Source organism: Chiloscyllium punctatum, chromosome 1, assembly GCF_047496795.1.
Source record: "Chiloscyllium punctatum isolate Juve2018m chromosome 1, sChiPun1.3, whole genome shotgun sequence".
NCBI lineage: Eukaryota > Metazoa > Chordata > Chondrichthyes > Orectolobiformes > Hemiscylliidae > Chiloscyllium > Chiloscyllium punctatum.
In genome coordinates this window covers 65,420,868-65,434,183 of record NC_092739.1, presented here as the reverse complement: position 1 = coordinate 65,434,183, position 13,316 = coordinate 65,420,868, and the positions used below count along the sequence as shown (strand labels likewise).

General features: G+C 43.9%; 1 pseudogene; it reads right to left on the bottom strand.

The window, feature by feature from the left end:
• Window positions 1–9,648: 9,648 nt before the first annotated feature.
• Window positions 9,649–13,316, bottom strand: LOC140478541 (uncharacterized; annotated as a pseudogene).

The following is a 13,316-nucleotide window of genomic DNA, read 5'->3' as shown; positions in this document are numbered from 1 at the left end:
TGTCTTGTAGTTGGACAAAGCCATGGTGAGACAACAACTGCAATATAATAAGCGCTTTGGTCTCATCTAAGGAAGATATAGTTCACTAGATTAATTCATGGGATGGCAGAGAAATGACAAATGATCCTTCTCACTTAGTCTTAACAATAAATCAATCAACTGTATATTTTAGTCAAGTGTGATACAGTGAAAAGTTGCTTTGTGTGCTATACAATTAGATCAAATCATAGTGCTGACACAACTTGACCAACCAACACTTTTTAAACAACATAACCAGAGCACAGGGGGTTTACCAACTTTTAAATAACAGACAGAGTTTTGGAAATGCAAAGACATCGAAGGAATTACTCCTCAATAAAGTACAGGAACATAGAACATAGAAGAATACAGCGCAGTACAGGCCCTTCGGCCCTCGATGTTGCGCTGATCAAAGCCCACCTAACCTACACTAACCCACTATCCTCCATATACCTATCCAATGCCCGCTTAAATACCCATAAAGAGGGAGAGTCCACTACTGCTACTGGCAGGGCATTCCATGAACTTACGACTCGCTGAGTGAAGAACCTACCCCTAACATCAGTCCTATATCTACCCCCCCTTAATTTAAAGCTATGCCCCCTTGTCATAGCTGACTCCATACGTGGAAAAAGGTTCTCACTGTCAACCCTATCTAACCTCCTAATCATCTTGTACACCTCTATCAAATCACCCCTAAACCTTCTTTTCTCCAATGAAAACAACCCCAAGTGCCTCAGCCTTTCCTCATAGGATCTTCCTACCATACCAGGCAACATCCTGGTAAACTTCCTCTGCACCCGTTCCAGTGCCTCCACATCCTTCCTATAGTATGGCGACCAAAACTGCACACAATATTCCAGATGCGGCCGCACCAGAGTCTTATACAACTGCAGCATGACCTCAGGACTCCGGAACTCAATTCCTCTACCAATAAAAGCCAGTACGCCATATGCCGCCTTCACTGCACTATTTACCTGGGTGGCAACTTTCAGAGATCTGTGTACATGGACACCAAGATCCCTCTGCTCTTCCACACTACCAAATAGTCTACCATTAGCCCAGTAATCCATCTTTTTATTACTCTTACCAAAGTGAATCACTTCACACTTAGCTACATTGAACTCCATTTGCCACCTTTCTGCCCAGCTCTGCAGCTTCTCTATATCCCGCTGTAACCTGCCATATCCTTCCTCACTGTCAACAACTCCACCGACTTTCGTATCATCCGCAAACTTGCTCACCCAACCTTCTAACCCTTCCTCCAGGTCATTTATAAAAATGACGAACAGCAATGGTCCCAAAACAGATCCTTGCGGAACACCGCTAGTGACGGCACTCCAAGATGAACCATTGCCATCAACTGCTACCCTCTGTCTTCTTCCAGAGAGCCAATTCCTAATCCAAACCTCCAACTCACCCTCAATGCCATATCTCTGTATTTTCTGCAGTAGCCTACCATGGGGGACCTTATCAAACGCCTTACTAAAATCCATATATACCACATCTACCGCTTTCCCCTCATCTACCTCCTTAGTCACCTTCTCAAAGAATTCAATAAGGTTTGTGAGGCACGACCTGCCCTTCACAAAACCATGCTGACTATCCTTGATCACATTATTCCTATCCAAATGTTCATAAATCCTATCCCTTACAATTCTCTCTAAGACTTTGCCCACAACAGAAGTGAGACTCACTGGCCTATAGTTACTAGGATTATCCCTACTCCCCTTCACATATGTTTAAGTTTTCCTTTCACATGTCACACTGAATTTTAAATCTATGTACCTTCCAATTTAACCTTAGCTTCAAGTTTTATTTTGTCTTTTGACTTCTCTGTATACACAATAAATAGCTACAGCTGCAGAACTGATCAGTTTAAATGTGCAGTTGACTTTTAGCTCTGATTCGGAGCAGAATAAAATGTCAAAATGCCCTCCAATAGATCTCTAACCTCAAGTAAAAACAGAGTGGGCTGGAGAAACTCAGCAGGGTTGAGCAGCACTATCGATAGAAAATATTTTCTAATGTTTCATGTCCAGTGCCCCTTTGTCAGAATTGGGTTCTTATTACCTCATTAATTCTCATGAGGATTGCTTGAATAACACAAAAATGTTCTTAGAATTTCCAATTCTATGCAAGTCATGAAAGCATATACTTAAAGTCATCAAAATTACATGTTCTGACCAGTTTTCCATGGGCAGTTTAAAAACACATGTTATCTCTGCACTATCATAACACCTCTCTGATCTACTTAGTGTATGTTTCTGTGCATTAATGCTTCGGGCCACAGCACCAACTGTCATTGCAATGCTGTTGCAAAGACAAATAATGTTCAGGGACAGGCTCCACTCCCAGCCTGGACCAGCTTGCATCTCAGGTCTGCTCAGTGGCTCACTCAACTTACACTTGAGTTGCTCACAGCATCTTGCCCTTCCTTTGCCTTTACCTTACCCTACGTTTTAACGCAGGCACTAAAACAGGCTGCTTATCAGTAGTCATCAGTCCACACAGTGGATATAGTGCTGCATGTCACTCTGCTGTATCTATAGTACACCTGCACTACATGCCAGCAGAGTATGTGGAAAACACACTGCACGTGCTTCAACCAAATGATCATATCCCAAAGTTGGAATGGAGTAGTGCTGAATCACATCTGGACAGACCGCATCTGATATTAGCCCAGTGATTTGGACACCGCTATTTACAGAAACTTCCTCTTGACTTCAGGAAGGAAGGAGGAGGGCACAACCCTGTCTACAGCATTGGAGCAGAGGTAGAGATGGTCGAGAGTATCAAGTTTCTAAGAGTGACAATAACTGGCAATCTGTCCTGGACTTTACACGCACAGCAACTGTTAAGAAGGCACAGCAATGTCCCTTCTTCTTCAGCTTGCTTAGGAATTTGGCAAACCCATAAAGACCCTCACCAACCTTTACAGGTACACCATAGCAACACACTATCTGTGAGCATAACGGCCTGGTACGGCAACTGCGCTATCCAGGACTGTAAGAAACTACAAAAGGTTGTGTGCAAAGCATTGACCATCACGAAAGCCAACCTCCCATCCATGGACTCCAATTGCACTTCTTATTGTCACGGAAAGGCTGCCAAAATCATCAAAGGCCCCTCCAACCCCGGCATTGTTCTCTTTTAACTACTTCAGTCAGGCAGAAGATACAGAAACTTGATTGCATGCACCAACAGGTTCAAGAACAGCTTCTTCTCTACCATTATTAGACTGATGAATGGACCTCTCTAATTTCAGATAATGTTGATCTGGCTTTGTGCACCTACTGTGCAGCCGCAATTTTGTATGCCTCACTCTTTCTACGTGCCCTATGATTTGTATGTCCTTATTTGCTACAATCTGCATCTGCTACTCCCAAAACACAGCTTTTCACTTAGATACATTAGATTAGATTACTTACAGTGTGGAAACAGGCCCTTCGGCCCAACAAGTCGACACCGCCCCGCCGAAGCATAACCCACCCATACCCCTACATCTACCCCTTACCTAACACTACGGGCAATTTAGCATAGCCAATTCACCTGGCCTGCACATCTTTGGACTGTGGGAGGAAACCGGAGCACCCGGAGGAAACCCACGCAGACACGGGGAGAACGTGCAAACTCCACACAGTCAGTCGCCTGAAGCGGGAATTGAACCCGGGTCTCTGGCGCTGTGAGATAGCAGTGCTAACCACTGTGCAACCGTGCCGCCCACATGTGACTGCAACGAATTAAATCAAATCCAAACCCGAATGTTGAAAAATAGGGACATGACTAAGCCATTTGGCCCTTTGAGTCTGCTGTGCCATTCAATATGTTCATGATCTTTAAAAAGATTTGATTTGTGAGATGTGAGCATTGCTGGTTGGCCAACATTTATTGCCCAACCATATTAGCCCTTCAGAAGGTGATGCTGAGCTGCCTTCTTGAACCCCTGCAATTCATATGCCGTAGGTCAACCCACAATCATCTGATCATCCAACTCAATACCATGTTCTCGTTTTTTCCTTTATAACATGTGATCCCTTTAGTCCAAAGAGTTATATCTAACTCCTCCTTGAAGTCATTCAATGCTTTGGTATCAACCGCTTTATGTGCCTGAAATTTCCACAGGCTCACCCTTCTCTAGGTGCAGAGATTTATCCTCTTTACTACTCAGCTGTTTTGGTGGTTAGGATGAGGGCCCTCATAAGCGTGAGGAGCTGCATGTTAGGTGTCCCACCACCACGTTTTGGTCTATTCTGGAATATCCTGTCCTGTACTGAGAAAACTGGAGGGATTGAGTAAGAGCAAAATGGGTGGTGCAGCTGTCAGTACTGGTGTAGTTGGGAGTGAAGTGTTGAGCTGGCTGGATTGAGTGGGTGTGTCAACAACACAGCACAAGCAGAGCTATTGGTGTTGGGGTTCAGGGTTTGTGAGAACAAGAAACAAAACTGTTGGAGGCAATAGTGAGAGTGGTACCTTGGTGGGTGCAGTAAGTGAGATAGAGTGAATGTGAGGGAGAGAAGATGGTGGCCAAGTGGAGAAAGAGATTGGTCTCTGTCCTGCACAGCTGGGCATTCCTCCATATGGCTGAAACTGCACTGACCTGGGCAGCAGCACCAGCTGGTCAAGCATGATTCAATGTTGTGACCTCATCAGCCAGTCCTGGTAGAAAAAGATATCCCTCCTCTGCATCACGCCATCCAACATGAACTTCAGTCTTTGTCCACAGACCGGGCACAAAGTTTCCCTTCTCTGCCAAGTCTGTCGTGAACTGTACAGGACAGCACTGGATTGACAGTGCTTGTCTGATGGAAAACAGCCTTTTAAAGATGGTGCCAGTGCTAGGGATGATAGTCTATTCTAGGATATCCCAGGGGTGGTAAGTGGTAGAATTGGGCTAACGTTGGATGAAAGGGGTGAGGTTATTGAGACCTATTTTGGTTCATTGTGCAAGAAAGCTCACTAGGCCTTGCATAGAGAAACCTCTCATTATCTGAGTCATCACTGGTTATTTTGAGTTATGGCATGGAGGTCAAGATTTCAATAAATGAATAACTTTTGTAGATCATGTCAAGGCATCTGGATGAGTATATGAATAGGAGGGTTTGGAAGGATATGGGCCAGTTGCTGGCAAGTGGGACTAGATTGGATTGGGATAGACTGGTTGGCATGGACGAGTTGGACCAAAGGGTCTGTTTCCATGCTATACATCTCTATGACTCTGTCAGCAAAAAACTCACAAACTTAAGAAAAATAAGATACCAATGAAATGATGAGATAATGGAAGAATAAGATCTAGTCCTTTGGGAAACTGGGAGATGTTTGTTTCAATGGTTTAAGGAACTCATAAGATTTAAACATATCTTTATAGATTAAATGTGCAAAGATGAAGTAAAAGTTAGTTGAACAATGAAGAAACTTAGATTATGTTTTAACCCAGCATGGATCCAAACAAATAAAAACAAAAGAAAGAATAATTTTTTAAGGAATAAATGAATAAGCCAAGTTAAGGCCTGGAATCAGATAGATTGTTTGATTCTTGAAAGAAGTAAATGCTGTTCTTGTTGTAGTGGACATTAAAGTTTATTCAACATGTATGAATGCTATCCGTAAGTAACTCCTGGGATGTGTTAATTGTCAGAAGAAAGAAAAAGTGAGTGTAGGAGATGACTTCAAGGAAAACACATGGTAAAAATTGGGATTGGATATTATGGGTACAATCTGGTATCCATCTAAGTTTAGTTAGAGTCAGAAAAGTGGACGTCAATAATTTGATCATTTTCTCTTGATAATGTTTGAGGATTCTTTTAAGGAGAAGTGTATTGCAATTGATCTGCTTTCCATCATCCCGAGTGTTAGGACCATGAAGAGGACTCAAAAGTAAACAAACAATTTGTCCAAAAGAAATACAACCGTATGTAGATACTTTGATCTTAGAATAAGATAAAGTCCAGAAAGAATAAATTGATATTGGGATCCCAATTTGAGTGTGCAGTTATAATTGAACAAAATATATCATAACTGTGCCACAAAAACATGGATTGACCAGCATGTGAAAATGCCCAAGTGAAAATGACATGATATGGTCAGTTTGTTAGAACATTTTTGATTATCAAGCGATTGACATATACAGAGAAACAGGTTTATAATAATTGGAGTAAAACTTAATAGAAGATTAGAGAAAATAAAACAAAACTAAATGAGTTTGTATTAGAAAATAATAAGGAACATACAAAATGGATACTAGCATGGGAGGAACTGGAGAACTGGGAGGAGAACTTTGGGTTTGAAGTCCGATCAGACTAAAATAGAAAAGGGGATTAAAAGCAACTTTTGGAAGAAGTTTATTTGGACTCTACTTGAATATTTGAAACTTATAATTGGCTGCATATGGTGAATCAATAAGATGTCACTCGAATATGTGGAATCAATGCTCAGACATTTTTCAACCTTATGGTGCCGACTGTATGTTTGAGCAATTTTTGATTATTAATGATATTGAAGATCAAATAAGTGATGAATTATATTACATTCTATTTAATAGTGGTTAGTTAAACAGTTATTTATAGGGAAGAAACTAAATGGGGCTGAAAGTATAAGGTTTTTTGCTGCTTTATGTTCAAGTTATGTCAATTTAGATTGACAAATATGAAAGGTGCTGTTGATGTGGATGCAACATTTAATCAAAAACACAGCTATATTTTAAAATAGTTTGGTTTTGCAATTATGTAACAACAGGCCTATGAGATAGATAAATATATATGTGTGTATATATTTATACCTATATTATGTTGAAAATAAGTTTTGTAGTAAGTCGTGTAGATTTTTTTATCTTTTTGGATGTATCAGTTTTGATGGTTTGGAATGACAGTTAATCAATAGGAGGTAACATTACATATTACAAGCAGGTGGATAAATTGTTCATTGGTGCCATGTTATTTTGGCATAGATGCATGGAATTGTTAAAATAAGAGACAAGCTGTTCTAAAAAGGATAATCTTAAAAAATATTGATCATATGAAAGAATGAATCATACGACTAGTAAATGATTTCACTGAGATGATGATGATGATGACTTTTAAAGAAACCATCCAGGAATTGAGCATATATTGTTTAACCAATTCAAGATTGACAATGAGGAATATGAATTAGTAAGCCAATTAGAGTTCAGGGGGCAGTGGTTAGCAAGATCTAATAAACCAGGTTCTTAAGCTAATGTAGAAGAAGATTGAAGACAGAAGGAGAGCTTCAACCAACTGAACAGAATTAGAGACTTGGACCCATGCAAGCAGTATCACAAACAGGTATTCTGAAGTGATTGACTGTAAAACCATGGCTTTTATTAAGAATGTTTGAAATACTTGTTATGATAAACTTAATAAGTTCTGTAAATTTGTGAAAGCCTATTTCTAACTGGCATGGATCTTGTTAACTAATTGGAGCTGGTAAACTTTTCGATTGGCTCTCTCAAAGTCGATCGATAACTGTTTTACAGTTAATGATAGGGTGCACCCCAAAGTCTTTCTTTATGTTTTTGACAAGACCTAATTGTTAGTAGATTTATCTTGGTGTGAACATTACAATCACCCATTTGTTCCATTCCCCCCTCAATGAGAAATTCAGTTGAGATTTGTGTTGAAAATAGAAGAACTACTAAAGATTGCAGTTTGTTTTGTGTATCTTATTTGAATTGGAAATAGTGATTTTAGCCGATTGTTAAATAAATGTTTTCTGATATTTAAAACTATTTTGTTTGTTTAATTATCGAATTGTAATAGGCATTCCATTGCTTCTGAAAGCAAAAAGAAATGTATCTGGATTTTCAGTTATTCTGTTTCACTATCCCAGTGTGGATGTAAATTGTGCAGTGGAATCCTGTCCATCGCAGACTCTGAAGGAATTGCCCAAAAAATTGAAGATTCCGCTGTGCAACTTTTCTACTCCTGAAACCCTCTGCAAGTATCCATTTAAATCAAAGAATGTGGATCGCTTTCTGATGAAATTACGTAAATAATTAAGCAGAAAATATTTAAACTTTGGACAAACTATTCAACTGGCTCCATATGTACCTCACACCTTCAACTACATCTCCCCCAGGGCTTGCCCTCTTCCCCCAACTCCAAGACCAGAAACCCACTTGCATCATTGCCTGCTCCAAACCAGCCACTCCATTCCCCACTCCCCTCTTCTCCTCTTCTGAAGCTGACACCTCTTCATTCTCAGGCCTGACTCCATTTCCCCCTGCAGCCCCAATTCCTCAAATTCCCATCTCATTTCAGATCTGGTCTGCCTTGAACCATCCCACCCACCCCAATTACCTGGGCGCTCCATTCATCAGCTCTGGACCTGAACTGCTTCTGCTGTCCCCTTGCCACTGCCCCAGGATTCCCCCTCCCCCCTGGCAGACCAAGCCCCCACAGGTCCTGACACCTCCTTCTGTCCTCTGCTAAATCCAGTTTCTCCTACCCTCCCTGAACCACTAGAAACATTACAGTACTTACCTGATAGGATATCGGTGGGTAGACTATCCTGTTGGCGTTCTTTTCACATGGCACCCTATTTTCATGATAACTTACTTACACAGCCAAGGTTGCAAGAGGGACACAAGCAGTTTACAGAGAGATAGTGATATGTTAAGTAAGTGGGGAAAAAGTTTGCAAATGGAGTATAATGTGGGAAAATGTGAAGTTCATTTTGGAAGGGAGAACAAAAGGGCTATTATTTAAATGGAGAAAAACTGCAGAATCTGCAACACAAAGGGACTCGGGGGTACTTGTACATGATACATAGAAGACAGGTGTCACAAGTTCAGCAGGTAATCAGGAAGGCTAATGGAATGTTGGCCCTATTTCAAGGGATAGAGAGTAGGGAAGTCTTACTGTAACTGTACAAGATGCTGGTGAGACAGCATCTGGAATACTATAATCAGTTTTTGGCTGTGAGAAATGAAGTTCACTGTTCAATAATTTCAGTCCGAGTCAAATTCTGAAGCAGCAGTTTTATTAAAGTGTCCTTGCAACAGCGAGTGTCCAAGAAGTAGGCACACCGATCAGAAGGTTACATTACAACTTATACAGTTCAGTTGAGTCTCTTGGCACTCCCCTTTTATCCTGTTGGTTGCTTTTTCTGTTGTGCATAGCCTATCGCAAGCTCTAGCTTCATACCACCTCTGTTTACATCTCCCACTCCCCTAAGCCTGTCAGGCCCCCCCCCCCCCCACTCATATTTATTTTATGCCCTGTTTGGTTATCTTGTTCATACTAACTTCCTATGTGCATGACAATTGCAACTGTCATGTCAATACATGTGTTTCTACCGGTCGACCACCTCCCTTTTTGGTTAGTTATTTCTTGGTATACACCCTCATGATTCCACCTTGCGATTTCTGCAGAAGCAAGATACAGCCACTTGTAGCTGTTTGTGCAAGCATATCTAACTTAACATACACGCCCCTCATGATTCAGCCTTGTGATTTTTGCAGAAACAACAACATTTGCAAGCGCCTCTCACAATTCCCCCCTTTTTAAAAATAATTGTTTTCTGCATTTCCCTCATATGTCACCCCCACATTTGCGAGCATCATCCCCGAGGCTTCATTCATCTTGGCCTCAAGGTCACTCATCCCCTCATTGTTCAAGAGGTAAAGTTCCTCTGCTGATTACCTTTTAGGGACATCTGTTTTGCCAAGGCTGTCTCAATCAACCATTGGGTTAGTCCCCATACACAAGGTATGATACAACAGCCAATTGCTACCAGTACCCCTGCTACCACTAGCAGGGAGGTGAGGATGGAGACTACCACTCCCTTCCATTTCCCAAACCATGATTCCAGCCATCCCGTGAGTGATGTGTCTACTCCTGGATTCTCAGCCAGTTCTTCCACTGAGGTGGTCAATCCTCGCAAGGCATGAGTGATTGACTTGTCAGGTGCTGTAATTTTTGGAATAAAAGTACAACAGCTCCCTCCTAACGTCACACATACACCCCCTTTTTCAGCTAAGATCGTATCTAAGGCCGTTCTGTTTTCCCAGGCCATTCTACTGGTTGCATCAAGCTGTTCTGCTATGCCTTTGACTGCATCCCTTGTGTAATTAATGAATCTTTGCTGATTATAGAAATACAGTTTATCCAGTCCACATTCTTGTTGACCATTACCCACCAGAATAGAGCCGATTCAAAACCTGTTGTAATCTGGTTGCAAGCCTTGTACTCATCTGGTACCTCTCTAGGAACTCCTATAGAGTCCTAGCATCAAAAGAGGTGTCTAATAATGATTTTTTTACTCCTTCCCCTTTTTGTTGCTATCTTCTCCTTTTCAAATGCCAAGGTGAATGGGATTGCCAATTGTACAATTGCACATATCCCTCTCCAATCTGGAGGTAGGCTGGGTCTCAATATTTTGCCTCCACAGTACCACCACAGATCCGCTTGTGGAACCTTCAGTGCTGAGTAGTTCTCTCCCTTGTCCGTTTTGGGACATTCTCAATTTCTACACATGATTTCAGCTCCCCCAAGTCCCTGGACCGATTTGTACCTTCCAATGAGCAGCGAAATCGACGTTTCGGGTGGTGCCGGTATAATTACAGAAGATCAACTGTTCTACATAGCCAACAAAGAGACAGGCATAGCTGGGGCCCATACGTGTGCCCATGGCTACGCCTTTGGTCTGGAGGAAGTGGGAGGATTCAAAGGAGAAATTGTTACGGGTGAGGACCAGTTGGCCAAACGAATGAGAGTGTCAGTGGAAGGGTACTGTTGGGGACGTCTGGAGAGGAAAAAACGGAGGGCTTGGAGGCCCTGGTCATGGCGAATGTAGAGGGATTGGATATCCATGGTGAAGATAAGGCGTTGGGGGCCGGGGAAACAGAAGTTTTGGAGGAGGTGGAGGGCGTGGGTGGTGTCTCGAATGTATGTGGGGAGTTCCTGGACTAGGGGGGATAGGACAGTGTCAAGGTAGGTAGAGATGAGTTCAGTAGGGCAGGAGCATGCTGAGACAATGGGTCGGCCAGGGTGGTCAGGCTTGTGGATCTTGGGAAGGAGGTAGAATCGGGCAGTGCGGGGTTCCCGGACTATGAGGTTGGAAGCTGTGGGTGGGAGATCTCCTGAGGTGATGAGGTTCTGTGTGGTCTGGGAGATGATGGTTTGGTGATGGGGGGTGGGGTCATGGTCGAGGGAGCAGTAGGAAGAGGTGTCCTCGAGTTGGCGTTTGGCTTCAACGGTGTAGAGGTCAGTGCGCCAGACTACCACTGCGCCCCCTTTATCCGCTGGCTTAATGGTGAGGTTGGTATTGGAGGGCTGCGCGTTGTGAGGGTGAGAGGTTGGAGTGGGGGAGGGGGGACGACAAGTTGAGGCGGTTAATGTCCCTGCGGCAGTTGGAAATGAAGAGGTCGAGGGCAGGTAATAGGCCAGCGCGGGGTGTCCAGGTGGATGCAGTGTGTTGGAGGTGGGTGAAGGGGTCCTCGGAAGGTGGGCGGGAGTCCTGATTGTGAAAGTAAGCTCGGAGGCGGACGCGACGGAAGAATTGTTCGATGTCACATCGTGTATTAAATTCATTGATGCGTGGACGGAGGGGGATGAAGGTGAGTCTTTTGCTGAGGACTGATCGTTCGTCCTCAGTGAGTGGGAGGTCTGGAGGGATGGTGAAAACTCGGCAGGGCCGGGAGCTGGGATCTGGTGTGGGTGTGGAGCTGGGAGTGGGGTCGGAGCCAGTACCTGGAGTGGGTGTGATGGTGGGGGGAATGATTAAAGATGCCCTCCAACGCATCTCGTCCACATCCCGCACCTCCGCCCTCAGACCCCACCCCTCCAACCGTAACAAGGACAGAACGCCCCTGGTGCTCACCTTCCACCCGACAAACCTTCGCATCAACCAAATCATCTGCTGCCATTTCCGCCACCTCCAAAAAGACCCCACCACCAGGGATATATTTCCCTCCCCACCCCTTTCTGCCTTCCGCAAAGACCGTTCCCTCCGTGATTACCTGGTCAGGTCCACACCCCCCTACGACCCACCCTCCCATTCTGGCACTTTCCCCTGCTACCGCAGGAACTGTAAAACCTGTGCCCACACCTCCTCCCTCATCTCTATCCAAGGCCCTAAAGGAGCCTTCCACATCCATCAACGTTTCACCTGCACATCCACTAATATCATTTATTGTATCCGTTGCTCCCGATGTGGTCTCCTCTACATTGGGGAGACTGGGCGCCTCCTAGCAGAGCGCTTTAGGGAACATCTCCGAGACACCCGCACCAATCAACCAAACCGCCCCGTGGCCCAACATTTCAACTCCCCCTCCCACTCTGCCGAGGACATGGAGGTCCTGGGCCTCCTTCACCGCTGCTCCCTCACCACCAGACGCCTGGAGGAAGAACGCCTCATCTTCCACCTCTGAACACTTCAACCCCAGGGCATCAATGTGGACTTCAACAGCTTCCTCATTTCCCCTTCCCCCACCTCATCCTAGTTTCAAACTTCCAGCTCAGCACTGTCTCCTTGACTTGTCCGGACTTGTCCGACCTGCCTATCTTCTTTTCCACCTATCCACTCCACCCTCCTTGACCTATCACCTTCATCTCCTCCCCCACTCACCCATTGTACTCTATGCTACTTTCTCCCCACCCCCACCCTCCTCTCGCTTATCTCTCCACGCTTCAGGCTCACTGCCTTTATTCCTGATGAAGGGCTTTTGCCCGAAACGTCGATTTCGCTGCTCCTTGGATGCTGCCTGAACTGCTGTGCTCTTCCAGCACCACTAATCCAGTATTTGGTTTTCAGCATCTGCAGTCATTGTTTTTACCTTACCGATTTGTACCTTGTCTACATACGCACGACGTGTGATTTTCGACTGCGGCTGAAAACATAGGGGGGGCTTTTAAGTCTGTCTTCTCCAAGAGAGGGAACATTAGAGATAAGGATGTACCGTTCCTATCATTCCATGCAGTCTTATCCTGATACAGGGCTATCATACATTTCATGCCCTTCTTGTCTTGCTTCCATCCGAGTGGAAAGGGAACCACCTGGGCCACTGGTCTACCGGAGGCGCATGCATAGCAATTGCTCTTATTCAGACTTTTTACAGTATAGTTTACTCATTCAAACCAGGCATTTGCATCTTTGTATCCAGTTTCTATTTCGATGGTCTGTTTCAAGTCCTTCACCTCAATAATTGTTACCACCTTAGGGTCATCCGGAGGGGTGAAAGCTGGTATTTTATTATCCAGTTGTTCTGCCAGTTTTCCCTTTCCTACGCTAATTCGGAAACAACAGCCTGAGAAATCCTTCCCGTTTTGTTTTGTTTTCAT